This window comes from Thalassophryne amazonica, chromosome 20, assembly GCF_902500255.1.
Source record: "Thalassophryne amazonica chromosome 20, fThaAma1.1, whole genome shotgun sequence".
Taxonomy (NCBI): Eukaryota; Metazoa; Chordata; class Actinopteri; order Batrachoidiformes; family Batrachoididae; genus Thalassophryne; species Thalassophryne amazonica.
Genome location: NC_047122.1, coordinates 32,532,677 through 32,558,553, shown reverse-complemented (window position 1 = coordinate 32,558,553; position 25,877 = coordinate 32,532,677). Strand labels below are relative to the sequence as shown.

At 41.0% G+C, this 25,877-nt stretch overlaps 1 long non-coding RNA gene across 1 annotated transcript; it reads right to left on the bottom strand.

The window, feature by feature from the left end:
- Nucleotides 1-4,717: 4,717 nt before the first annotated feature.
- LOC117502157 lies at nt 4,718-24,089 on the bottom strand. The gene is made up of 3 exons (XR_004558200.1): nt 24,008-24,089; nt 22,871-22,878; nt 4,718-4,728 (listed from the first exon to the last, which is right to left on the bottom strand). It is a non-coding gene; the product is annotated as an uncharacterized LOC117502157 (long non-coding RNA).
- Between the last annotated feature and the right edge of the window lie 1,788 nt (nt 24,090-25,877).

The following is a 25,877-nucleotide window of genomic DNA, read 5'->3' as shown; positions in this document are numbered from 1 at the left end:
AGAAATCTTGGAGTCATTTTTGATCAGGATATGTCATTCAAAGCGCATATTAAACAAATATGTAGGACTGCTTTTTGCATTTACGCAATATCTCTAAAATCAGAAAGGTCTTGTCTCAGAGTGATGCTGAAAAACTAATTCATGCATTTATTTCCTCTAGGCTGGACTATTGTAATTCATTATTATCAGGTTGTCCTAAAAGTTCCCTAAAAAGCCTTCAGTTAATTCAAAATGCTGCAGCTAGAGTACTGACGGGGACTAGAAGGAGAGAGCATATCTCACCCATATTGGCCTCTCTTCATTGGCTTCCTGTTAATTCTAGAATAGAATTTAAATTCTTCTTCTTACTTATAAGGTTTTGAATAATCAGGTCCCATCTTATCTTAGGGACCTCGTAGTACCATATCACCCCAATAGAGCGCTTCGCTCTCAGACTGCAGGCTTACTTGTAGTTCCTAGGGTTTGTAAGAGTAGAATGGGAGGCAGAGCCTTCAGCTTTCAGGCTCCTCTCCTGTGGAACCAGCTCCCAATTCAGATCAGGGAGACAGACACCCTCTCTACTTTTAAGATTAGGCTTAAAACTTTCCTTTTGCTAAAGCTTATAGTTAGGGCTGGATCAGGTGACCCTGAACCATCCCTTAGTGATGCTGCTATAGACGTAGACTGCTGGGGGGTTCCCATGATGCACTGTTTCTTTCTCTTTTTGCTCTGTATGCACCACTCTGCATTTAATCATTAGTGATCGATCTCTGCTCCCCTCCACAGCATGTCTTTTTCCTGGTTCTCTCCCTCAGCCCCAACCAGTCCCAGCAGAAGACTGCCCCTCCCTGAGCCTGGTTCTGCTGGAGGTTTCTTCCTGTTAAAAGGGAGTTTTTCCTTCCCACTGTAGCCAAGTGCTTGCTCACAGGGGGTCGTTTTGACCGTTGGGGTTTTACATAATTATTGTATGGCCTTGCCTTACAATATAACGCGCCTTGGGGCAACTGTTTGTTGTGATTTGGCGCTATATAAAAAAATTGATTGATTGATTGATTGATCCACTGATGATGAGATGGCTCTCGAGACGACGATCTCACCCGTCTGGTCACAAGGTCGAGTCTCTGGCAAATACACACTGTGTACTCCAGACTTAAATGCCACCATGCTCCAATCCGTGTAGATGCACCACAGCTGTGAGTCCTGACGAGCTGCACTTGATCAGCCTCAGGTGATCAGGGTGAGGTCCTGAAAACTCAGCCACACAGCCACTCAGTCCTAAACGCGTACCACCTGGAAGGAAAAACAAAAGACAGCACAGAAGACAGAAACGAAAGGCAGCCAGGCCCCCCCAGCCATACAACAACTTGGACACTAACCAGTGACCTAAAGTGATGATCTCTTTATCTCTTTGGAGGATCCTTAGACACCACTGGAATGACTGTGTCCAACGAGTGAAGACTTAGATGAGTATCACTTGCATTGTGGGGGATCATCAGTGAAAAGTGATTTGCGTTTGATCTCTTATGCCACTGTCTGTGTTGTTGTATGTTAAAAGTAAATGACACTTTTTTTGGCAGCAGCGGGCCTGGTGCATAAAGAGAAAAGCTCTGGTTTGTTTGTTTTAGGTTTGTGATCACCTTTGCTTTTACTCAGAAGCCTCTGCTTAAACTTGAAACTGGCTTATCAACAGAGGACAGTGTACTGGGTCAATACTAAAAGTTAGCAGTTAGCTGTAACTTCACTCCATCCATCCAGTCAACATGTGTTTTGTGGACTTGGAGAAGGTGTATGATTGGGTACCCAGGAGATACTGTGGGAGGTTCTGTGTGTGTATGGAGTGAGGGGTTTCCTTCTCAGGGCCATCCAGTCTCTGGAATCACAAAGCGAGAGCTGTGTTCAGGTTCTTGGCAGTAAGTTGTACTCATTCCCAGTGGGGGTTTGCCTTCACCAGGGCTGTGCCTTGTCACCAATCCTGTTTTTGATATTCATAGACAGGATATCGAGGCATAGTCGGGGGGAGCAGGGTTTCCAGTTTGGTAGGCTCAGGGTCTGATCACTGCTTTTTGCAGATGATGTGGTCCTGTTGGCTTCCACAGACTGTGACCTCCAACACTCACTGGATTGGTTCGCAGCTTAGTGTGAAGCGGCTGGGATAAGGATGAGCACCTCTAAATCTGAGGCCATGGTGCTCAGTAGGAAACCGGTGGATTGCCTACTCCAGGTAGGGAATACAGTCTTGCCCCAAGTGAAGAAGTTCAAGTACCTCAGGGTCTTGTTCATGAGTGAGGGGACAATGGAGCATGAGATTGGCCGGAGATTTGGAGCAGCAGGGGCAGTGTTGCATTCGCTGTGCCGTACTGTTGTGACGAAAAGGGAGCTGAGCCAACAGGTGAAGCTCTCGATCTATTGGTCAGTCTTTGTTCCTACTCTCACCTATGGTCATGAGGGTTGGGTCATGACCAAAAGTACTAGATCACGGGTACAAACAGCTGAAATGGGCTTCCTGAGGATGGTGGCTGGTGTCTCCCTTAGAGATAGGGTGAGAGGTTCGGTCATCCGTGGAGAGCTCTGAGTAGAGCCACTGCTCCTTTGTGCTGAAAGGAGCCAGCTGAGGTGGTTTGGGCATCTGGTAAGGATGCCTCCTGGGTGCCTCTCTGGGGAGGTGTTCTAGGCATCGCCATCTGGGAGGAGACCCCGGGGAAGACCCAGGACTAGGTGGAGAGATTATATCTCTACACTGGCCTTGAAACACCTCGGGATCCCCCAGTCAGAGGTGGTCAATGTGGCACAGGAAAGGGAAGTCTGGGGTCCCCTGCTGGAGCTGTTGCCCTGTGACCCTACCCCAGATTAGCAGTTGAAACTGAGTGAGTGATCAGTTTAGCATTATAAAAGTTAACTTTTCATTCAGCAGATTAGCGGTTATTGAGGGTAACTTTTCGGTCAACTGTGCCCACCACTGGCGTGAAGGCTGTAAAATGACCTCCCTCACCCTTGACCAGAATGAGCATGATAAGGGTGGTATCACCGGTAAACTTTATGACTTTCACTGACTGATGATGACAGCAAGGGGCAACTTTTTTCAGAAACATGCTCCTCAAACATGTTCTCCTCCATCAGACAACAGAGGTAATATTGGTTATACTGGTTATTCATCAGATTTACTCTGTGTTTCTGTCCAGTTTAAAGTTCCAGTGTCAACTCGGATCACTTCTTTCCCGTACCTTCAATACTGGCTTGCACTCATTTCTGCAGGAGCAGCAGAAACCTTGATGGATTTCCCGAACAGCCCTCTGTGACACATGGGGACCTGAAGCAATGATGTCATCAGGCTGAGACCATTGGCAGAGTGACGCCGTGCAACCTCAGCACAAGGGGGCCCATGTTTTTCATTATTCCTATGGGCTCCAAAGGCCGTGTGCACCAGAGGCATGGTCTCTATCTTCTGTCAGAGCAACTACACCACATCTCTGCCCCACCTCAGTCCTCCTATCCTCATCACACGAGGCCAAGTTCAGGCCAAACTGAAACCAAATAAGGAGGTTTCTGTCCGTCAATATGATTCTAATTCTTTTAATTCCAATCTTAGGTCACGGTGGGAGTTCCAAGGTGTTTAACATGAGCACTAGTAAGGGGAATGTGATACTAGACACTGGTCAGGGCAACCATTGTGCCCGGCTTAATAGGGCAGATATGTGAAGCCTTTACAAAATTTGGTACTTTGGTAAAAGTACCAAATTTTGCAAAAAAGTACCAAATTTTGCAAAGATATTGGTTGATATTTAATTTAAAAAATATAGACATCATGCCAAGCTCGATTGTTTTCAATCATAAAAATGTCAATATCATAATGGCCCAATTTTTTAAAAGTTCAAAGTTTTTTCTTATCAATCTAATTGTGGTTATACTGTATTCAACATGTGTTTGTGTCAAACAGACACAAATCAAGTATCATTTTCTTAGATGCTTAATGAATTTCAAACACAATTACATAAATTTTATCGTTTAAAAATGGAAAAAATAGTTGTCGTCTTCTTCTTCTGCTTCCTATTTCTTCCTCCTTCCTTTTCTGCTTTCTCCTTGTTCTTCTGCTTCTTCCTTCTTTCTTTTTCTTGTTCCTCCTCCTTCTTCCTCCTATTTCTTCTTCTTCCTTCTTCTTCCCCCTTCTTCTACTTCCTCCTCCTTTTACCTTCTCTTCCTTCTTCCCCTTCTTCTACTTCCTCCTCCTCTTTCTTCTTTTTTCTTCCTCCTACTTTTTCTTTCTTCTTCTTCCTCTCTCTCTTCTTCCTTCTTCTTTCTTCTCCTCCCTCTTCTTTCTTTTTCTTCCTCTTCTTCTTTTTCCTCCTCCTTCTTTGTTCTTCCTCCTCCTCCTCCTTCTTTCTTCTTCTTGTTCCTCCTTCTTACATCTTCCTCTTCTCCTTGTTCCCCCTTCTTCTTCTTCCTCCTTCTTCTTTCATCTCCTTCCTCCTTCTTTCTTCTTCCTACTACTCCTCCTTATTCTCCCTTCTTCTTTCTTCTTCCTCCTCTTCCTCCTTTCATCTCCTTCCTCCTTCTTTCTTCTTCTTCCTCCTCCTCCTTCTCCCTCCTTCTTTCATCTCCTTCCTTCTTCTTTCTTCTTCCTCCTCCTCCTTCTCCCTTCTTCTTTTTTCTCCTCCATCTTCTTTCTTCCCCCTCCTCCTCCTCCTCTCTCCTTCTTTCATCTCCTTCCTCCTTCTTTCTTCTTCCTACTCCTCCTCCTCCTTATTCTCCCTTCTTCTTTTTCTCCTCCCTCTTCTTTCTTCTTCCTCCTCCTTTCATCTCCTTCCTCCTTCTTGCTTCTTCTTCCTCCTCCTCCTCCTCCTTTCATCTCCTTCATCCTTCTTGCTTCTTCTTCCTCCTCCTCCTTCTCCCTCCTTCTTCATCTCCTTCCTTCTTTCTTCTTCCTCCTCCTCCTTCTCCCTTCTTCTTTTTTCTCCTCCCTCTTCTTTCTTCTTCCTCTTCTTCCGCCTCCCCCTCCTTTCATCTCCTTCCTCCTTCTTTCTTCTTCTTCCTCCTCCTCCTTCTCCCTTCTTTCTTCTTCCTCTTCTTCCTCCCCCTCCTTCCTTCTTTAGTATTATTATATATCATACTGTGTCTATGCAAAAGTTGGTGCTTTTGCCATAAAACACACAATTATATTATATATTTTACACACATCTGCCCTGCTATTTTGCACTCACAGATGTGCACCCCCAAATAGCATGAAAGCGCTCCTCAGAAAATCCGTGGGTGAAGTCAGAGGGGTTTTCCATTTGGTGAGGTGCAGTATGTAACATTGCTGCCAGATCTCAAGTAAAATAAGGAGCCATGCCTGTGCAAACAAGAAGTGACTTCACTCTCCAGAAGAAGAAATCCAAATCAACAAGTAGACAAGTAGAACACTGCCAATAGTTGTAAGCAATTTAAAAAGAGGCCATAGTCACTTAATGTAAGCAGACCTGGCAACACTCTGAGAGCAAAATATCTTAATCAGTGAATAGAAAGTGATTCCTCAGTTTTGATTTAATATTTTCTTTGCACTGTCTCCACATCAGATAAAGTGATTTTAACCTTCTACACACCAGCATGCAGCTGATATGAGTAGATGATTCCATATATCATAACATGTGTCTGATTACACAATCCGATGTTGTTCTTTCACTGAAACACATACGTCTGCCTCAGCAACAAACACACATTTGTTTCAGTGACACTCCTCCCTCAGTGTTTGTCACTTTTCAACCAGGGTAACTGGATCTCCTGCACACATGGATGCAGCGTTAATTAGCTGCTCACTAATCTAATGAGGTTGCTTGGACCACTGTTCAGCATCAGTCATGTGGCTCGGGGCCACTGGTGGAGACCCGGTAGATCTTCTTACGCACTCTAATTCCTGTGCTGGCAACCGTCGTCTGCCCTCTTCATCTTAATGCATTGCCAGCTTGCTGCCATTCGTCATGTTGAATTTTTTCCCGTGTTAATGCGTCCAGTCGGGACTAACGAGGACATGACATCAGTGCATGCTTATTTTCTCCACTATGTAATCAACAAAAGATATTACGCCAGCATGCGTTGCACTCAAATTACCTCATACATGTGAGAGCAATAAATGGGCCCCCCCAAAATTAACTAGTCCATTGTTTGTTGCTTCCCACATTCACTGAGTTTCATGCAAGAACATTTTTTTTGGAAACTTCTTTGAGATTTCTTATCCCTTGTTAAGTCAAATCAAGACCTTCAAATGTGGATTGCTGGATTCAATGTTTGATGATTGATTATTGTGCAAACTAGCAAACACATGCTCTACGTGTGTGTTGCCACAGATCATAAAATAGCATAAATATTGCAGCAGAATTCTAATCATGGCTGTAAATGTCAGAAGTGTCTAATTAAACTCGAAATAATTGACTTTTAATGTTGTTTCACCAGATGGGTTTGGACTCGGCTGCTGAAATAAGGAGGCAATTTGGTTTAACATGTAACTGATTATAAAAATGTCTTTATATATCTATGTATAGACTACTGATGTTGCCCGTGGGGATCTATGGGCTCCAGATTAGGTAGTGTTTATAAAATAGTTAGCTGACATTTTTCTTCTTCTTTCCACTGTTCTCATTAGGGGTCGCCACAGCAGATCAATCGTTTCCTTCTCACCCTGTCCTCTGTATCTTCCTCTGTCACACCAACCACCTGCATGTCCTCCCTCACCACAGCCATAAAACCTCCTCTTTGGCCTCCCTCTTCTCCTCCTGCCTGGTGGCTCCATCCTCAGCATCCTTCTCCCTATATACCCTGGGTCCCTCCTCTGCACATGTCCAAACCATCTCAATCTCGCCTCTCTGACTTTGTCTCCAAGCTGTCCCATCTGAGGTGTCCCTCTGATATGTTCATTCCTAATTCTGTCCATTCTTGTCACTCCCAAAGAGTGATATTCTTGCAGATATTCTTTGGTCACAAATCACTCCTGCCACCTTTCTTCACCCTGCCTGCACTCTCTATCACACTCTACTTTGGACGGTTGACCCCAAGTATTTAAACTCATCTACTTTCTCCACTTCTACTCCTTGTAACTGCACTATTCCACTGGGCTCCATCTCATTCCCACACGTTTCAATCTTGCTCCTACTGACTTTCATTCCCCTTCTCTCCAAAGCATATCTCCACTTCTCCAGACTAGACTCAACCTGCTCTCTACTCTCACTACAGATCACAATGTCATCTGCAAACATCATAGTCCATAAAGACTCCTGTCTGATCTCATCTGTCAACCTGTCAATCACCATTGCAAACAAGAAAGGACTCAGAGCTGATCCTTGGTGTAATCCCACCTCCACCTTGAAGGAGACTGTCATTCCTACTGCACATCTCACCGCTGTCACACTATCCTTGAGCATGTCCTGCACTACCTTCACATACTTCTCTGCCACTCCAGACTTCTTTATACAACTCTTATCTTGGCACCCGGTCATAAGCTTTCTCTAAATCTAAAAATACACAGTGTAACTCCTTCTGGCCTTCTCCACACTTCTCCATCAGTATGCTCAGAGCAAACATTGCATCTGTAGTGCTCTTTCTCAGCATGAAACCATATTGCTGCTGACAGATCTTCACCTGTTTTCTCAGCCTAGCTTCTGCTACTCTTTCCCATAACTTCATGCTGTGGCTGATCAACTTTATGCCTCTGTAGTTACTGCAGCTCTGCACATCACCCTTGTTCTTAAAAATATGAACCAGCACACTTCATCTACATGCCATTCATTTTCCAAGATTTTATTACACAATCTGGATAGCTAATATCCCTAATTTCTCAAAAATATTAGTCCTATCAACTTTCTGTTTTTGTAGTGTCCGTCCTTGACCCAAAGCACATAAGAATACCAAACAGCAAATGCCAGCTCTCCCCAGTTTGTCTGTGATCAAAGCCATTCACAAGAACGCATACATGCACACAGAGGCCAATTGCTATTTTATCTATCTATCTATCTATCTATCTATCTATCTATCTATCTATCTATCTATCTATCTATCTATCTATCTATCTATCTATCTATCTATCTATCTATCTATCTATCTATCTATCTATCTATCTATCTATCTATCTATCTATCTATCTATCTATCTATCTATCTATCTATCTATCTATCTATCTATCTATCTATCTATATATAAGTGCAATTTATAGGCCGATATGACTTGTTTTTCCTGTTCATGATGCAATATTTTGACAGATGTGACACGCGTGCTGCTCACAATATGATATTTGGTTCATATTCATGGAAATATTAAAGGATTATTTTCCCAGACATACACTCACTCTTAATTGTGTACAGCCTCCAAAAACAAAAGAGAGAGAGATGATTGTGACTGGGCTTTGTTTCCCTTCTGGTATGATTTGCTTTCAGCCTGGCTGAATTCTTGTTTTTCCTCCATCTGTGCAATTTCTAAGGATGACGTATGACTGAAGATGAAGATATTTAAATCTCAGCTTCATCTCAGATCCCCCCTCCTATATTTATCGGACTCATACATGTACAGAAGAAGGATGGAGTATAGAAGGATTTGACCAGAAGTCAGGTGAACAACTGTAAGCTCCACCTGCACAGACTCACAAGTCCGATGTGAATATAGTGAATACCGGTGCAGACTCGAACAGGGTTTCGTTGATTCTGTCACTGTGATAATCCTTTAATGGACACGAGGTTAGTTTGCCGAGAGCAGAAAATGTTCACACAGTCCGCAGCATCGGGTACCAAGCTCAGTACAGAGAGAATCCAGAGAAGATGGATTACTACGATACTGTTCCTGATGTAAAATCCATCTTCAAAATTGCATTATCTACGAGTGATAAAGCGATAAAAAGTTAATGCAGCTTACACCGTGGAGAACACCGCTTTGATTTATTAAAGTCCAAAAAGCTCGTCTCAAGTTGCCTTAAAGCGTGTGACTAAATGCTGCTGAACGACTGTGAAATCAATCTGCGGTTGTTTTAAAGAATGTCCGTGAAGAAATACGCTTTGTGGGAAATTTATGTCAGAAAGACGCAAAAGCACGCGGTGAGTACTGCTGGCTCAGGAAGGTCCCTGGTTGGGTACTGGGTGGTTTGTGTCCGTTTCCTCCAAACATTTCAAAGACATGTGGGGGCGCTGCTGAGTCCAGGAGCAATGGTGTAAGATTTGGTTTGCAGCGGTGCTAAAAAGCACTCAGTATTAATTTTTTGCAGTAAAACAAGTAGCAGTAGAACTCTGAAGACTCGGTCCATCAACCTCCAACCTATGTTGAACAGATTAAAAACTTCCAGGAATAACTGGGAATTCCAGATGTCTGTTATACCACTATTTACACTAGACATCATTGTTGTGAAAAGGAATGTTTGACTATGAAGGGTGGTCTTGACAGTTCCAACCAGCCACAACGCTCTTGGAGATTGCGAGCCTACCAACCTGATCACAGTTTCCACCTTAAGATCATGCATATCCTCCATCCACTTGTGACAAGTCTGCAGGGCAAGTAGATAGTGCTGCTTGAAGCATTTCCAAAACTGATTAATTAGGATCTGACTGTGTCTCCACCATTTTCTACTAAGGAAATCCGGGTACACTACCTGTGGCAAAGCGGAGTCATGCCACCCCATTAATGCAGTCCATTTTCCCACTGAGCGAGTGTTAGGAGTAATGGGGTCTGGGTCTGCCACATCAAAAGGTGCATAACCTAGAGGTTTGGAATTCAAGATTCCCTCTATCTCTACTAACAACTTAAAGAAAATGCCAACTGTGAATATAGTTTAGCATTAGCATATGGTGTAATGTGAACAGAGGGTAATGTTAACAGTAGTTTATGTGAAAGTGCAGGTTGTACACATTTGCAGTGGTTGTTGGCAGCCATTCGGAACACTATTATGATAATGACATGTGCTAATGCTAACTGCTAAAGTGTTACTGCATATGCTAATGCTAACTACTGTTATTCAATTCAATTCATTAATGTCGCACCAAATCGCAACCTAAGATGCCCCAAGGCACTTCACACAGGTAAGGTCGAACCTTACCAACCCCTCTGAGCAAGCACATAAGTGACAGTCTTAAGGAAAATCTCCCTCTGGCATATTTTTGAGAAAGAAACGTCAGGCAGATAAGACTCAAAGGGGTGAACAACTACTTAAGCTTGATATATGCTTCTCTGTCTCTGCAGAGCCCCCTGCATCGCTGTGAACCCTCTCTGAGCCCCTCTCCGTAGCCTGACTGACGTGCACCTCCCAAAAACTAAAATTACGCGTTGAAATGACGGGGACCGCCAAGGGCTGTTTGGTCACTTTTTCAGTTTCACTCTTTCCTCTCCCATCATATTTTAAAAGTTTTTGCAGTGCACACACCCATTTATATTTCAATCATGGATCAAATAGAGGAAGCAAAGTCCACAAATACGGCCAACTTTACAAGACAGAGTAAACAAACTACAAAGACTCACAAATGACCTGCAATTCATAGAGGGAAATTGCATGTTAACATTGGTTTGGAGGTTAATGATTGTATAAAGAAGCTCATTGAGGACAAAATCTAGGAAAAAAAAGAACCAGGAACAGTGGCAGTGCAGGTGGAAAGGAAGTCCTGGCCTTGTTCTCCACATTGGGCCCCCTACTATTTCAGTGGTAAATTGCATTACGACACTCACCAATTAGACGGAGAACTCTGAAAGGGTCATGCCCAAGTCAACATCATTGCGTGGCCACGGAGTTATGGAGTTGCAGAAGCAAAAATCAGGTTTTAGGCCACTGTTAGGCCATTTTCTTAGACATATACTATATATCTGGAAATTCGACAACAGTAACAGTGGTTGTCAAAAAAACTTTAGGTAGCACCTACATTGGTTGACAGTAACCAGTAGTGTGATGGTATATGCTAATGCTATTTACATTTCATGATTGGCATTAATTGTTCTGGACTCTTAGTGTAATGGCATATGCTAACTGCTAATATGTTACTGCATAGGCTAGCGCTAAACATGTTTAGCAGTTCTTTGTTTTTGTTTGTTTTCTTATATGCTCCACATCTGGAAATCCCTTGACTTCCAGATAACTAACTGTCAGCAGGACAATCCGTAGAACTGAAGAAGCACCAGTGTTTGTAATGTAACATGGTTAAATATGGCTTAACCACTGCACTTAGTGACATTACTACCAGGGAGGGTCCACTGGTCCTAATCTTTTTATATTATTTCATGGTATATATTACAGCCCCAAACTGATTTTAAAGTTCAATTTACAACAATAAAACTTATGATTCTGTTGACATACACCATTAGTCACCTTTTAATCGTACCATTGACAATCAACAAATACTGGTAATTCACCATGGGTTTTTTGTCACATTTTTCTAACATTACTTAACCTAATTTAATGCAACATATATCCTACCATAATGTAAAAACAACTTCAAAATGCTCTCCTTAAGACTAGGACTAGTGGGCCCTAGGACTAGTGGACCCAAGGATAGTCAGAAGTTCCCATTACGACCATAACTGTATGGATTGGTCTGCAAATTCACATGTAAAGTGCAGGAAATGTAAAATATCAAGTGAATATCATTCAGATGTGTCATCAGTTGAATTCACCAACACTTCAAATAATTTTAAATGTATTTCTCAATCACATTATGTTGGCATGTTTGTCATAATGTAAAGAAATTTTCAGAAACAGTTTGTTTAACGGTCAATGTATTGTATTATAGCTAGGGGTGGGCGGATCGATCCTAATATTGATAATATTGATACCAGCGCTGGTATTGATATTGAACGATCCTCGTGTAAAAAGATCAATACTCAAGCTTTTTTCTCTACCGCATGCACTGACTGCTGCGCATGCAGATTCATCAAAGTCTACTCTGTCTGTAAGAGCAGCGCTGTGCTGTGTCACACAACATGGAGCAGCGCACCCTCCCCCCTCTGGTCTTTTGTTGTTGTGCCGTCACATGGCTCAGTGGCACCAGCCAACAGCCATGGAGGTAGGCTCAGTCTGGTCTGCCCACTCAGCGCTCTCCTTGAGTCAGCCCTCTACCTCAGGAGATTTTGTTTTAAGTTGTGTTGAGTGATATTTTTTTAAACAAAAATGTTGATTGTGGTAAGAAAGTATTTTGTTGTCATGTACAATACTTGGTGAAATTCTATCCTAGGTCTTTTGGATCCTTTGGATCTATGAAGCTTAAATATGAAGAAGTATCGGTATCAGTATCGGTGATACTGGGGCTGTATTTACTTGGTATCAGATCAATACCAAAATTCCTGGTATCGCCCACCTTTAATTTTAGCCTACACTGTATGCTTCTTTTAAATCTGCAGAAGTGTGTACTTGAAGTAAATTATCTCAGATTTTTAAAAATTTTATTCTAAATTCATATACTAAAAGCCTTCATAAAAAAAAAAAAAAAAATCCATCATCGCCTGCAGTCTGGTTAATAACGTGCTTTACAGAATAGTGTCAACACTTCAGGTTAATTTGCATGTCTTCAGTTACACTCTTAAGTACGATGAATACAGTTCCATGTGAAAGTATTCTTGTATGAAATGTATATTTACATATTTTCCTGTGTGGGATTCTCATCATGTGTCTGTGTTTGTAGCGGTTTCACAAAGCACTGAAGGATATTACCACACAAAAGGCAAAACCGAACTGTTCTGAAAATGTTGCTGATCGCTGTCACTTCTTCTTTGACCTGGCCTTTTCCCCCATCTGGACAGGCATTCCTGCAGTAATTAGGAGGAATTATGTGATTTCATGTTTTTCTCATTGCCTTTCACCACATTAGGGACCCCTCAATCTAACACAAATGATTTTTGACAGACTGCGCTCAATATGAGGGAGTGAGATCAGTAGATAAACTCATCCATGTAGTCTAGCGCGACTGAAGTGAGCGTGAAGAAATGAGACAATAATGAAATGAAGCTTGTTTTCTTGGAGAAATCAATTAGTTCATCTACACAAAAAGTCAGTGTTGTGACTGAGATTCACTTAGTTTATTAGTTTTTAGGGGAGGTGATGGTCTGGTAATTAAGCGTTGGGCTTGAGACCAGAGGATCCTTTGTTCAAATCCCAACCTGACTGGAAAATCATGAAGGGCCCTTGGGCAAAGCCCTTAATCCCCTTGTTGCTCCTGGTGTGTGTAGTGAGTACCTTGTATGACAGCACCCTGATATCAGGGTGAATGTAAGGCATTATTGTAAAGCACTTTATGAACACATACAGTATCTGCATTCACGTATTTACAAGGTATTTTTGTTTTTTTTTCTTGTTCCAAGCTTTTTGAACTGGTTGAAGGTGTTCATAATAGGTGGTTTGTATGTGAACAGTAAAAATTCTGACAGGTATATTGCCTCAATAACATTAGCATTTTTCACTGGAGCTAATGTCACCAAGCTATCAGTAATGAGTGTTAATGCCACTAATGTACAAAGTAAATAATACTAAAATTTAACTCAAATACTGGAGCACAGACTTCTTAGATGGTCTGTTAGTACAATTAACTGCACATTATCTCAGATATTTGAATTAAAATGCTCAGAAAGTACAAATGCAATCAAGTCCACATAAGCTAGCAGCTGTTGCTAGCAGAGCCCAGAATCGTCTCACTAGACGAGGCAGACGCGCTACCTGTCATTCAAAGCAATGATTAATACCTTCCTGGCTTTCAATTGCCTAAATGTTTGAGTTATATAAATATTCACCCCTGGAATAGATGTCATGAAGGGGGGAACTAGCTATAGAGACCAAAACAATTTTGTACCCATCTGGAAACATGTTTATTTCTGTTGTAAAGCCTCAAGAAACCATTCAAGGCACTACGAGTTGTGACACTGACTTCAAGGGTTCTGATAAACCTGCAATGCTTGACTTGATAATGATCACAAAATTCAAATAATGAAAAAGTTTGTTGAAAATGTTTAAAAGCAACTCAGAAACACTGACTGTGCTACAAACCAGATCCTTCTCCTCCTTCTCCACATTTTGCACAGAGAAACACCTGAACACAGCTTTCAGGTAGGAGGTGAATTCCTCACCTGCTGATCAGAGATGTCATATTTGTGATAATTTGGCATGAATAACGTTTTGCGAAGTTGTGAGCCGGTGGGTGGAGAAGTAGAACAAACCCGACTGTGGTGTGTATATGTTCAGAGGAGGTCTGTCACCTCAAATAAAACCAGAAACGTGCCAATGGTTTACATCATGTCACTGTGTTGTACAGGTCAGGAGGCCAACACTAAACACAATCAATGACTGGTCTTCGTTCCTCGCCTCCAGGACACACAAGCAAGGGTCCTTAATACTAATTTGAGTATTTGTCTATGAACGTGTCACGCATTGAAGTCACTATTACCATGTAAAAATAAATTGAAGCTAATTCAGCCAAAGCATCACCACATGGTACACGACCCTTGTGACATCGGGGTTCCACCAACTTCTAGATCTTGCTGTTTCTGTTTGTTGCTTCTTGTGCTGGAACACTTAACAGAACCGGGCCTGGAGGTGCATGGTGCTTCACTGTGGCGTGTTCATTGCAGACTCTGTGCAGTCTCAACTGGATCCCAGGGGAAGCTTTCTTGTGCTCTGAGTGAGACGCGAGAAGCTTTCTCCATCACAAATTCTTCTTCTGATGCTTGGATTCAGTGGTGACAGGTTTTTTTCTTTCTATTGGTGTGCCTTACGCACAAATGACTGATGTATAACTTTATAATTATGCTATAAAATATCCACAAGCTGTTGAATATCCTTGACACATCCAACATTGTGGCTGAAGGGGAAAACCTGATATGTGTTATTGCTGTTGAATGTAATGTGTAGCCTTTTTTTTAACAATATGTTGTCGTAATGGCAGTAGTTGAAAAGAATGGAGCATTGTGGGTAATTTACCTCAGGTTAAAAACATAGTTGTGGTCAATTTGGAGAGGGGTGTTGACTCTTTAGATGACGTCTGTTCACGTTGCAGTGGAATTTAAACCCATACGGATTATCCAAAGATCTGATTTCGTGGCAAAGGACCTCGTTTCCCACTGAACTGCTGCTTTGGACGTTGGTGACTTTTAATAAGCCAAAGATGTCAGAAATGCTGAAAACATTTTTCATAGCCTTTTTGTTTTCATTACCAGGAAGCATTCAGGTCGTCAAATATAAATGCTTTGTCAGGGTCAAGGGACCAGGTAGCACTCAAGGTCATCAAACACTGAGGCGTCATCGTGGTCCAGGGACCCGGTAGCAGTCAAGGTCATCAAATGCAGAGGCTTCGTCGTGGTCCAGGGACCCGGTAGCACTCAAGATCATCAAACACTGAGGCATTGTCATGGTCCAGGGACCCGGTAGCAGTCAAGGTCATCAAACACTGAGGCTTCATTGTGGTCCAGGGACCCTGGAGCACTCAAGATCATCAAATGCAGAGGCTTTGTCATGGTCCAGGTACCAGGTAACAGTCAAGGTCATCAAATACTAAAGCTTTGTCGTGGTCCAGGGACTGAGTAGCAGTCAAAGTCATGAAGTACTTAATCTTTGTCAAGGCCATGGAACTGGTAACATTCCAGGATAACTACTAGTCCAGCACCCCGGTGGGTCCATGACCACTGGGTTATTGGCACTGTGACACTTGTGCCACATATACCATTATGGCACCTTTATTTGATAGTTTTACAAACTAAAAGCTGAAAAATGTTCTTACATGTAACAGAACCACATTAAATGGCCATAAAACACTTGCCATAAGTCTTCTGAATGATGCACTTGTGCCAGATTCCACACCTGCGGTTTTTCCACTCGGACGATCCAAACAGATAACTAAGATGACGTGCATGGCACAAGTCGCACATCATCTCTATCACACAGTGGATTTTCTACTCCCCTGCACCTCTCATAGGCTGTCAACACCACAATCAGCCCCTGCTGCTCTTAACATGCTACGACAAGAAGAACTTTTGTGGTAAACACCTTCGTCCTCTGAATTGTTCCAGGAAAGCTCTCAACAATGGATAGCGAGAGATGATGGCTGCTCGATGGCTTATTAAATCCAATTTTGCCTTACTGCCAATATTTAGGTCTGACCAATCTCCTTTCTGTTCTGGATACCACAGTGGCAGATCATCTTCCTGTGTGACTGTGTAACGCCAGGCTACAGAGTTTTACTGTAGATGCTTCAGTAGGATCGACCAACTCAGAATATAACTCAGTCCTCGGCAATACCACACTGGGAGCATCTCATGATCTTGTAAATCAGCTGTCCTTTCTACCTTTTGCAGAGCTTTTGATTTTACCAAGTGGAATTACAGCATGTCATAATAAAAATAAGAATTTTAATTTCAATTACAGCACAAACTGGTTGGCATGAAACTGGACTCTCTGGTGGCAACACTGGACAAACTGCTGGACATTATGGACGATGCCAGTCACCCTCTGCACACTGTCATCTGCAACCAGAGGAGCCTCCTCCTCCTTCAAAATGCAGGACCAACAGACTGAAAAACTCCTTTGTCCCTCAGTCCATCAGATTGTACAACTCCTCACTCAGAGGAGTAACAGGAAGACAGGGGACGGGAAGGAGAGGAACAGTAGTAGCCAGTAAACCAGTCATAATCAGTATGTCTGGTATTGATATTTATGTTTGCAAATTGTGTTTTTTTTGTTTGTTTGTTTTTTTAACATTCACTTTTGATGCTTTGTGTGCTTCTTACCCTGTGTGCTGCTATACTATGCTGCTGGAACCTCAATTTTCCTGAGGGAGTCTTCCCAAGGGATAGATAAAGTTCTATCTAATCTAACTGTCATTATCTAAAGAGACTTTAATGATTGTCAGTGTACCTTTGTGGCATTGTGGTTTCAGCCCAGACTGATGATTGGGTAGACAAATGATTATCATTTGACTCAACCTCTGAAGAATTGTGTCATCGTGATGATGATTTAAAAATAAAAAGTTGCGGTAACTATAGCAAAAGGCCTAACGGATTCCAGCTCTCGCTTTGTGGCTTCACACTCTTAGAATGAGGCCTTTAAATCGATGTTTTATGTTAGCTCATGGGAAACTGGCTTGCTTGAAACATTCAAAAGACATGACGGCAGGCTAAACATCCATATGGCAGGACGAGGTGAAAAAGTAACGCTTGCAGTAATCTTTTTGTTAGATCATAACTTGGAGTTTGGAATCTGGATGAGTACTGGCATGGCTTTAAAATGTTTGAATGTGATCGTCATGCTAAAGGAAACAGAAGACTAGACCATATGTCTTACAGCGGCAGCATAGTAAAGTTCAATCAGTGATGCACTTCTGACACAGATGGCTCAGTCCATATTATAATATGGAGGGTGTGTCACTCAAAGAAGCCTCAACTCTTCTGGTTGATGATGAACAGTCAGAAAGACCAGATGGCTCCTTTGGGTGCAGAGTAGCTAAATACTGCCAACTTTCAAACTTCACCTCTTCCAATCTATTTAGCTTCTATAGTCCTATACAGGCCTAGAAGGAGCTGATCCCCTGATACCACTGTATATTGTGGATGTGAGTACGGACTCTCAATGGTCAAATTATGTGCTAGATTCCGACCAGAGAAACACACCACTTGGCTATAATTTTGTAGATGACATTCCCTCATAATTCAAGTGGTACAAACTGGAACTGACCTTTGACACCAATTCTGTAGTTTTTACCCCATAACTCCAGAATATTCAGTCATAGATAGTCCAAACTATACCTTTTAGGAATCATTATGATTCATGTGGTATAGTTTTCCACATGATTGGAGCATTTTGACCTCTGTGTAATTCTTCATTGACGCCTAGCTGGCTACAGCTACCACCCTGGGATGGTTATTGTACAGTTTTGTGTCAGCCATGGTACACTGAGGCTGGATTCTAAGTGTCATTTCATCACCTTACGTGGTACCGAAAACCAGCTTGGCCCGTGGACTTCAAGGCCAGTACCCATTTACAGTTGGGTGGATTGGGACAATATAGATGAAGTGTCTTGCCCAATTCCTTATACCACTAAGGTACCTGATATATAAGCACTGGACACAAATTTTGACCTTGACCTGTGACCTTGATGGAAAATCAGAACATTTTGTCTTTGGCTGACCTTCACTCATTTCAGCAGGTTTTGTCCCAACTGAGTTTTTGACTATTTTTAATTATTTATTTTTTGTTCAAAAGGGGACGGAAGATCACACAAGATCAAAACCAACATCAAAGCGTGCGCCGCCCGCCACGTGCACCTGTTAGATTGTGCTTGTCCACTGTTGCAAAACAAACTGTGGCACAGAACGGGAAACAAGAAGTCAGCCAGTGTCCTAGTGGGATACGTATGATAAAGGAGAAACAGTGCATGAAAAGCAGCTCATGTAAAAGTGAAGCCAAGGGTCAAATCCTAAAAATAAAACCGAGAGCAAAGAGCGAGCGTGCACAGAGCGTTTTACTGACGGGGTGTATGCTGACTGGCACCTTCTTGTGATATCACAACAGACTCGCTGTCACACTGGAGCTGGATAAAGTGACCGATACAATCCAGCTTCTGCCTGGAAACTCAGAACTCTGATCCAGCTCCGGCGTGGCACTACTGTGCCGATAATGCACCGCCTCGGTGGCACTGTGAGCGGGTCTTATACAGCGGACAAACTTTATCTCCAGTGTAAAACAAATGGCCCGGTCAGCTCTGTGTAAATTCTGTTGTGCTTTATCCTCGATGAAAGGTGTTAATGTGTGCTGCTGTGTTGCCTGGATTCCCGCATGCCTGCAAGCTCTTTCAGTCATTCGATAAGATAAATTAAACGAAGCGAGTGCGGTGGGGAAGGTGCTTATTCCATCTCCTCATGGAGCTGTGGCGTGATTCTATCCACATGCTGCCTTCCATCTCTCTGTGTGGCCCAACATCTCTGTTTAATTGTCTCATATCTGTTGAAAGGTGTTGGGAGCAGTGTGATGGTCTCTTTTTTTCCCCCTAACAGCCTCTACGAGTATTTTTATCATCCACTGACAGCTGTACAGTGCAGCTCAGCTTTGAGACTGATGTCCATGCTGCAGATTGACTGATTGATTCTCATTTATTGTTCCAGTCCTGGTTTTTATGCCTCTTGGAGGGCTGCAGCTTCTTCATCTGCAAGAATTGTAACTTTACAGTCATTTAAAAAGTTGTGAAATTCACGAGAACGTGCATGTCTTCCTTACACCTGAGCAGGCATGGATTTGTCTTTATGATATCATATGGCTTATTTTTACCCGACATCATCAAATATGACCATCAGGTATTGCAAAAACTTTGCAACCATCTGTTCCTCCATCCGTCTCATGTGCTCAGCATCAGTCCAGTCCTATTGCTGTCAGTGTTCAAATTTACAGGAAACATTCTACTGTGTGTCATTTTTGAAGAAGAGTAAATGCTATGTCCATTAAATATTAATGTGTTTTAACATTTTCAAAGTTATTTAATTTGTTAACTTAGACTTTGACAGAAACATGCAAAAAATAACTTCTTACATATATTACAACATAAATCTAATTTTTTGTTTATTATTCTTGCATTCAATGCATCTAAAACCACTGAAAATGAGTTAAAATAAGGCTTGCCAAGAATGTTTTAGTGGTATAAAAGCATGTATTACAGAATATCTCAGGATGGAAAACCTGATGTGAAGAAAAAAAAGGAGGCTAATTAAAAACAGATAAATTGAGACTTACGAAAGTGAGACTTATAACTGAATCACTAAACAAATGGTGTGATATTTCTTACAACAAATCATTCAGGCAGTACAAATGAAGTCACTACTTTACAGAATACAGGTCGACACAAAAAAATAAGTGATTTTCTAACCTTTATTCAGCAATTTTAGTCATTTCCCCACATCATTTATATTACATATAATACACACTTATGAACGCTCACAAGACAGTTTATTATTATTTATTTTTTATTTATTTAACCAGCTGATACTCCTTTGTCAGCTTGTCACAGCACCTGAACGCTGCACAAGCAGCATTTTCAGATCACTTTAACCCAAGTTTAAGTCAGCACATCATCAATTTCTATTTTATCTAATGACTGACGATGTGAAATAACGCTAAGAAGATGGCAGCTGCTGGCAACAGCTCACAGGCTGCATTCGCCATCTAGTGGATTAAATAGAAATTGAGGGTGATGTCACAGACTGGTAGCTAGCTGCAAAACTGTTTCATTTGTGTGTAAATATAACCTCTTTGTCATATATTATGTAAAAGCTAGCAAGAAATAAACACTAACACTTAAAAACTAAAAAATTCTGTTTTTGAAACTGGATATCACCTCTGGAGTCATTTACAAGTCATTTTGTAGACATTAGTGTGCATGCTAACTTCCGCTAACTCAAAGCTAACTTCCTATGGAGTTAAATTTGTCTCATTAATACCGGCAAATGCACAGCGGGTGAGCTACAAATATTCTTTGAGTTGCACAACTTCCGCTTTTATCAAAACCTCACACACAGACACACAAGGCCTCCTGCAGATGCCGTTAAAACATAAATATTGTTTTTGATTGATTCATAGAGGGGCTTTATTGAACATGTACAAATTGGATGTAAGACAATAGAGTCTTAATAATTAATTAGACAACTGCAAATAATAAAGAACACATTGCATTGCTCATACGGCTGAGGGTATTTTAGCATTGTGTTATATTTCTATGTTAGTATGGGGTCGCAAATCTGACCTAGATTGTTGATTAATCCTAACTAAAATAAAGGCACTCTACCCATAGGCTCACTATGACAAAATCTGAATAAGATGTATTTATTATACTTTAGCATTGCAAGGCAGAAAATTTCCAAAAGTAATTTTTTTTTTAATTTTAACTTTAGCATGGCAAGGCAGACCATTTCTGAAAAACAATTATTATTTTTGTGGTTATTTCTGTTATTATCATTACACATTTTTTTATTCTTTGTAGCAAAAATTACTATATCTACATATGCCTATGTGATATATCTCCATCTACTTTTTTTTTGTTGTTTCATTGGTTCTGTTTTATTTATTTTTACATATTTTTCATTGAACATATCTATTGCTGTAGAAGAACTTAATCCTATATACACAAAGGTCCTTGTAACACTGAAGGGTCTTCATCTTTATTATTATTCTGTCAGAGAGATGTGCTTTTCCCATTGTTTTTCCAGGTTACATCATGAATCATTATCATTACCCCAGGCCGATATTCACAGAGAACATTCTTAGGACACAGACCTTGAACTATTTTAAGAGATTGTAAGAGGTTAAAAATTCACATTCTGTTCCTATTTTTATGGTATGATCTTGTGGACGTTATTGTGGTGACATCACTTCCTGGTGTCGCTAGCTGCGAATGTTTCGTTGGTTTTGGCTAGGAATAACACTTTTCTCATATATTATGTTAAAGCTACTGAGAAATAAAGACTTCTAAAACTGAAAACTGTTTTTGGAACCTAATAACACCTCTGAAATGATTTACAAGACAATTAGTTGATGTTAGCATGCACGCTAATGTCCGCTAATTCAAAGCTAACTTCCTATGGAGTTAAACTTGTCTCATTAATACCTGCAAATGCACAGAGGGTGATCTACAAATGTTCTTTGATTTACACAAGTTCTGCTCTTGTCAAAAGCTCATGTACACGCACATGCAAGGCCTCCTGCAGACGCCGTTAAAACATAAATATCGTTTTTGATTGATTGATTGATAGAGGGGCTTTATTGAACTTGTACAAATTGTAAAATAGGATCTTAATAATTAACTAAACAATGGCAAATTATAAAGAACACAATGCGTATATGTCCGAGGGCATTTTAGCATTGTGTTATATTTTTCATTTTCACAGCAGCCTGACTGATCTGACAATGCTTTAAAAAATGTTAAAAAGGTTCTGCCAACATTTAGGATTTACCTCAAAATTAAACCAACTCTTCCCTGACCAGCTTGTGGTCGTCTCGGACATCTTGGACAGAAATGGACATAGGTGATGAAATAATCGCCGATCTCCTCTAATAATTGCAAAGTAAATAACTATTTCCTACCACATCTCATTAAGATGGGCTTCACTTTTATTTTACGTATTATTATATTATTTGACGTATATTTACACGTCTTTATCTATGTGGAATTATAAAGTACCTTTCACAGCTGCTTGGTATTGCGGTCTTGTCTTGTGCCACGTTGTGATGCCATGTGTTTGGTTTGGCACGCTGCGACGTCTCCTCCGTGATGTGAGTGATCAATAAAGATGCGGATTTCCGCTCAGACTGAGGAACATCGTGTTGAATCTGCCAACGCAGTGTGTGTCTGTGTGTTTAACCATAAAGAACCAGGCTCCCCTGAGGGGGCCTGAATAAGTCTCAGCTCAGTTTAGTTCCGAGAGCTGCTTCATTTCCCCTCAGTGTCGTTTAATTCCTTCTTTTCTTCACCACACATACCTGAGCTGTGAGCTGCCAGAAGTGTTTGCAACTTCCAACTGCCTCGTCTCTCCGCGGCGCCCTGATATGTGGATGGAAAGATGGCGTCTGCGTTGAAGATGCTTCACCGTCGTTTACTGAACAAACTGACACCAAACCTTCCTGATCTGAAAAAGGACACAAATCACTTCCAGACTTGTGGGCGAAAGAGGAAACGACACGCTATCTTTCATCGTGACTCATCATCCTGTTGAAGGACATTATTAAAGTCAAACATCATGTTTTTAACTATTATCTCATACACTTCACTCAGACTGAAAACAGGTGCAAAGGAATTTCATTTAAAAAACTGGTTGCTTTGCTTGACATATCTGTCCAATCTCGTCTTTTTGTCTCTCAGCCACAGTCTTTGCATCCACTAGGAAATCATGTCCCATCTTCCTCCTCCTCATCAACTTTATAAAGATGTTGCACAATAAACATAAGCACATGCACAGCTGTGCGCATTGTTTAATTTTGCCACATTTAAGCATTCGTTGTGTTATTTTGCTTACCGCAATAAAATTATGCTTAAAATCGTCATACAGAAAGTAGAACCAGATAAAAGCTTCTCGTCTTCTCTGTCATTTGGAGAACCTTTTCACTCAAACACAACTTGAGAGGTGACTTATATTTTCTTTTCTTTGTGCACATATCTTGGAATACGCTGCTGCACTGTTGCAGTATTACAGTTTCCCTCCAATTAGTCGATGTTACAATGATTTCTGCAGATTTTCACGTGAAACAAAGTGTTGATTTTTCCAGCTGTTCAAAATTACCACAATCAGTTCTGGTGCGATTTAATTCCCTAAAGTCACTGGTGTATCGGTGATGTTTAACATGCTATGAGTTAAGTGAAGTGTTATTGGGTGAGGCTGTACATGCGAGTTTCATGCTTTTTCAATCAACGGCGCAGCAGCTGCTGTTGCTGGAGAAAAACTGGCAACTATAAAATGTGACATCCAAAAGACAGCTGAGCCTCAAAATGCACATATTTTATATATATATATATATATATATATATATATATATATATATATATATATATATATATATATATATATATATATGCGCATGTGATTTTCAACATGTCATCTTATTTTGAAAATCGTACCATTTTGTAATGTGTTTTTTAATGCACAATTTAGATCCAGACTAGGATTAAATCATTTTTGACTTATGCAACTTTTTTTTCTTTTTGAGTTGACTGGATTTAAAGCTGGTAAATCATTTAAATGTATACAGATGACTTGGTTATATTCTCCCCATCTGCATGTGGGCTCCAGATGCTCCTTCAGGCATGTGAGACATTCGGTGATCCACATGATGTGAAGTTTTACACTAAGAAAAGTGCAGTAATGGTGTTTCGATCAAGGATTCTAAGAGGCGTTACAATGCCTAATTTCAAGATGTGTGGTGAGATTGTGAAAGAAATTGACAAGACTAAATATCTTGTCTGACAATGTTGACATTGGAAGACAGATGAGAAAACTTTATTCACAGGGAAATGCTATACTGCGCAAATTCCGTATGTGTTCTTGGGACGTCAAATTAACCCTATTTCGGTCATACCGCTCCCCATTGTACACAGCGCAGTTATGGTGGAACTACAAAAGAGCCTCCATGAACAGACTGTATGTGTCTTATCACAACTTGCTAAAGATGTTTCTATGATTATCTAAGTACGAGAGTACAAGTCTACTGTGTACGGGTCTTGTACAGTGCTGTCAAGCAGTCATACGGAAGCTCATCTATAAATTTATGTCAAGGTTGGAGGTCTCCAAGAATGGTATAATTGTGGCAATGCTTTATTACGTATCCTGAATTACAAAACACCTGTTTAACCTGTTACATATCAGCTCTGGCTAACTGATGTTTTAGAATTTGTATATAGTTTTGAGTCTATGGATCGCTATGTATTGTTATTATGCTATGTAGATGAGTCTGCAATAAAGTATATTGATTGAATAATAATAATAATAGACTCCATTCAATGTCTGCAAAAATATGTTGCAGATGTGCTGGGTCAGCAGGCTGAAGGCAGCTGACACAATCAGACCCAACAAGCTCAAGAGGAAAACTGGCTCTGTGCTGGGGGTTGAGCTGCAGTCAGTGGTGGAGGTGTCAGAGAGGAGGATGTTGAGGAACCTGCTCAGCCTCCGGGACAAACGCTGGTATTGATATTGAACGATCCTTGTGTAAAAAGATCGATACTCAAGCTACTTTTTTCCTCTCCCACATGCACTGACTGCTGCACATGCAGATTCATCAAAGTCTACTCTCTGTCTGTAAGAGCAACGCTGCGCTGTGTCGCACAACACGGAACAACACACCCTCCCCCCTCTGGTCTTTTGTTGTTGCGCTGTCAGCGGCGCCAGCCAACAGCCTTGCAGGTAGGCTCAGCCTGGCCCGCTCACTCAGCGCTCTCCTCTACCTCAGGAGATTTTGTTTTAAGTTGTGTTTTTTAAACAAAAATGTTGATTGTGATAATAAAGTATTTCGTTGTCACGTACAATGTTTGGCGAAGTTCTATCCTAGGACTTTTGGATCCTTTGGATCTATGAAGCTTAAATATGAAGAAGTATCGGTATTGGTATCGATGTCGGCGATACTGGGTCTGTGTTTACTTGGTATCAGATCAATACCAAAATTCCCAGTATCGTCCACCTTTACCACAGGAGGTGTTTCCTGCCTGTGCCAATCAGACTGCAGGATGAATACATAACGGACAGGGCTATTCAGAGTTATTCAGTTCCTCAGTTATGTGCAATATTGGTGAACATCTTGTGAAAATGTCTTTACTCATTTTGCATAAATTTGTTGTACTTATTGTATAAAATAAAATGTTCACTGTTTACTGTTCGGTACTATTGCAAAATAATTGCCTTCGGGATAATAAAGTTGATCTTATTCTTATTCTTAAAGTAGGGAACTTCATAGAGCATACACTGCCACCAGTGTCCAAAGTCCATTTATCATAAACGTAAGGCCCAAACCAAATTCCAATGCTTAATCTGCTAATTTGGATCATCACTGTCAAAATGTATTTTTGACTACAACATCCAGATCATTATCTGGTTCTGAACCAAAGTGTGGTAAGAAAACCATGGTATCCTTGATGCTCACTCTTGATCCTGATGGCTGAGTTTTTAGTTTTTTTGGGTGGAAAACATAGATCATGATTGCCAAACTTTGATGTTGAACTTTGATCCTCATCTCAATATTGTCACTGTCATTTGTTTGTCTTCTGCAGTCCTGATTACAGGATGAAAGCAATAAAGATCAGACGTCGACACTCAATAATCAAAAGCAGCATCAAGATCAAAGGCATAAAGGTCAAACGCGAGACCCACCCCACGATCCAGATCCAGATCTGCACCAACGTTAAATAGGTTCAATATTGACTCTATTTGCATTGAAATCCATTCATGGATTTTGTAATATCCTGAAAACAAAT